Source organism: Vombatus ursinus, unplaced genomic scaffold (assembly GCF_900497805.2).
Source record: "Vombatus ursinus unplaced genomic scaffold, bare-nosed wombat genome assembly UNPS02014805.1, whole genome shotgun sequence".
Taxonomy (NCBI): Eukaryota; Metazoa; Chordata; class Mammalia; order Diprotodontia; family Vombatidae; genus Vombatus; species Vombatus ursinus.
The window spans coordinates 7550531-7554620 of record NW_020954583.1 but is presented as its reverse complement, the minus strand read 5'-3'; positions in this window follow the sequence as shown (position 1 = coordinate 7554620).

Sequence of the window (4090 nt, the reverse complement as noted above, 5' to 3'; positions counted from 1 at the left end):
AAAGAAAGAAAGAAAGAAAGAAAGAAAGAAAGAAAGAAAGAAAGAAAGAAAGAAAGAAAGAAAGAAAGAAAGAAAGAAAGGAAGGAAGGAAGGAAGGAAGAAAGAAAGGAAGAAAGGAAGAAAGAAAAAAAAGGAAGAATCATTGGATCAAAGAACCATTGCATTGCTGAGAACAGCTAAGTTATTCATAGTTCTTCATCATAGAATATTGCTGTTACTGTGCACAATGATCTCCTAGTTCTGCTCACTTCACTTTGATATGATTTGAAATTAATCTTGAAGGAAGTCAGGGAAGCAAAGAGGTACAAGAGCAGAAGGAGAGAAATACAGGCAGGGGAAATAGCCACTGAAAACATATAGAGCTGGAAACAGAGTGTTGTGTTTAAGGAAAAACAAGTAGACATATGAATCTAGATTACTGAATACATGGAGGGGAGTAAGATGTAAAATTCCAAAAGTTAAAAATGGTTAGGTTGTGAAGGTGACTAGATGTCATTTTGAAGAGTTTGTATTTTATCTAATGATGTAATAGTGAGCCATTAGATTTTAGTGTAAATCAAGAAAATTATTTTGTCAGCGGAATGGAGAACAGAATGTAGTGTGAAGGCATGGAACTATATTGCAATAATCCAGGTGTGAGGTGATAAGGGCCTGCCCCAAGGTGGTGCCAAAGTGAGATGAGAAAGTGGGATATATTGGAGAGATATAAAGATAGGGACAAAAAGACAACAATTAATTGCATTACTGTAAGGGAGGAGTAAAGCATGACTCTAAGATTATGAACCTCAACAACTAGGTAGTCTACCCTCATTCAATAATAGGAATGTCTGGAAAAGGTGAGAATTGATAGTGTGAGGGGAAGGCAAGTCATATTGAGTTTGAGATGTCTATGGGACATACAATTTGAGAAATCCAAAAATCAGTTTTGTAATGAAGAACTGGAGTGAGGTTAAGACTGGATATATAGATCTGGAAATCTACATAGTTGATAATTGGACCCATGGGAACTAATGATACTTCCACTCAGTAAGATAGTGTAGTCATAGAGCAAGGTTTTATAATGCATTTTTTTTGACAGTAGAGCTTTTTGGCAGCCTATTCAGCATATTCAATCTTTCTCAGAACAGTTTTAAAATGCTTAATAAAATTCATAGGATTACAAAGGAAAATAATTTTATTGAAGATTCAATTATAAAAAAAAAACAAACCAAATTCATGGATCCCAGGTTAAGAACCTCTATTGTAGAGGGTGAAGAGAATACGACAAAACATTTGGGAAACACCCATAATTAGTGAGCATATACTGTGTGAAAATCCAGCAAAAAACATAGGAAAAGACATATGACAGGTAGAAGATACACCAAGTGCCATGAAGACCTAGGAGAGAGTATTTAGAAGGAATGGGAATTTGACCACATCAAATACTGAAAATAATTTTTAAAAAAGAGCGGGAAAGTAGTTTCAGTTTAATACTAAGTCCAGAAGCAAGTGAGAGAAGAAAAATCAGGTGAACTCAGTGTAGAAGAAGGGATGTGATGATAACTAGCAGGGATAATTAAATTAAGTGGGGATTTTTTTTTTAAGGATAAAGAAAGCATGCATCCCTTTGCAGGGCCAGCAGGAAAGAATCCAGTAAATAGGGAGGAACTGAAGATTAGATAATGTGTGGAGATTATAGAAGGAACAATCTGCCGGTGTATATAGAATGAGATCAGGAGTTCATGTTGAAGGGTTTGCTTTGACAAGGAGAAGGTCCAAATCTTTTGTGAGATGGAGGGAAGGAGATGGTGGTGGGAGATGCTTGAATGATAGGGGTTGAGGTAGAGGGGAAAAAGGAGAAACCTCTTGACAAACGGCTATAACTTTGTGGGATTGAGTACACTATGTATTTGAAAAAAAAAGATAATAATTGGAGCAATTTTTGGAAGAATTAATGAAACATATGTGAAGGAATTGCCCTACTACAGTGAGGTACTAGATGAATACACACACACACACACACACACACACACATGCACATATATACATATATGTATAAATATATAAAGCCATATTATATCTATAATAATATAATAAATTTACATATATGCATATATATGTATATATACATATATGCATATGTGTGTATAGCTATGTGTATATATATTTGTGGCCACAGTTAGCAAGGTTCCATTCTATCTATCTATCTATCTATCTATCTATCTATCTATCTATCTATCTATCTATCAATATAAATATGTGTGGCCACAGTTAGCAAGGTTTCATGTTATCTTCTTGCTCTATTCAGCAGTAAACAAATAAGTGTGAAGGTGGCAGATCTTAGGAGTGATCAAACACTGGAATAATAGAAAGTATAAGAATATCCTCAGCATTGCTCTAAAAAGAAAAGAAAAGAAAAGAAACTGTAGACTGAAATTACAGTTAATCTCATTAGTTATAACTTTTAGTTTCCCACTGATTCAATCCTTAGCACAGTGCTGGGCTTGGTTACTATCCCTAGCTCTTTTTGCTGCCTTTGGTCTACTTTGATCTGATTCAGTCTGCATTATTCTGTAGCTCTAGGCCTGTTGCAAGTACACAATCAGCTTCAACATTGATCTCTGTCCTAAATTTTTCCAGCTCATGATTAGAAGGGCCACACACTTCTGGCTCTCACCCTGTAGTATATCAAAGAAATCATGGAGTCTTGTAAATGCCTTACCTTTCCTCTTTCTTTAATAAGCCTGTGAAAACTCTGGGTATAATTCTAAGTAATGTAAACCTAGAAACTCTGGTTAATTTAGTGTACTCACACACATTTCCTAGTTTACTTGAACCTCCCTGTTATCTTTTTATCCTGATCCTACTGGGAGGTCTTAGAAATCCAGGTTAAATTTATATAGTACTGACTAGCTATATTTTTCTTCTATAAAACCTTCTTCCTTAAAAGATGGCTTTTAACATGAATTGAATTGTATAGAAGAAATACTTTATTAAACTTAAGATGATCATGAATAAATCTTAAAAAAATGAGAGATTTCACTTATCTGGAAGCAGAGAGCTTGGACACAATGAATTAAGAGTATTTCCATTCTCCTACAGTGTGGTTTAGTGTGGTGTCCTGCTGATAAGTCTATTGTATTTAATTACATTCCTAAAGTTATTTCTAACCTTTCCATTACTTCCAAGAATCTTCCTCTATAGAGCAAGGTTGCTGAGTTTTACCTGAGGCATATCAGAATGGAGTCCCTATAGTCTACAATGTCAACCTATAAAAACGTTTTTATGTAAATTGAGGAATCTTCACATGCTTATGCAATCTAGGAATGAGAGGGTAAGGTGTAACAGTTGTTATCTTGGGACATTTCCTAGTTATGCTTGGATACTTAGCTATTGGCTGAAGAAAGCAACTCATGCATAACCAGATTTCTTTCACTGCAGGTAATGACCGTTACTCAAGTCTTGATTTAGAATAGACTTTCTCCAAGTTTTAATCTATTAAATTATTTGATATTTTTCTTTATTTTGAATTATTTTGAGCAGCTCATTTCCTAATTATCTGTTTCACTTTCTGTCTCAAAGACTCTTTTCATTCTATATTTTTTTCATGCTCTGTATTTCATAGAGTATATCCAAAAGTGCCACCACCCTCAGGACTAAACAGAGAGCTAGATTAATTATGCTAATAAGCCACCCAAAATTGACACAATTAAGCCTAATTAGCTGATGCTTTCACTCTTAAATTCTTGCTCTTGGGTAGATTTTACCTTTGGGCTTTCAAGTGAATTCCCCTACAGTCCTTTTGGCTAAAGTGTTTAATATCCATTGTATGTTAATAGGTATATTTCAAGTTACCAACAGACTAACATCACTGAATTTCACAAAGATTTATTTCCTTTCATTTTTCAAATGAAAAGCATATCACAGATGAAAGCATTCAAAGATAACATTTTCTGTTCATCTACCGAATAAACACAGTTGGGGGTTGAGGGAGGGTGGAGAGGGAGAAGAATTTTCTTACTACATTTCACCAATGTTATACACAATATGCTAAAAGAAATGGTAAGCTTTACTGTGAATATGTGTTTATCCAAATATTTGTTTTTATTTT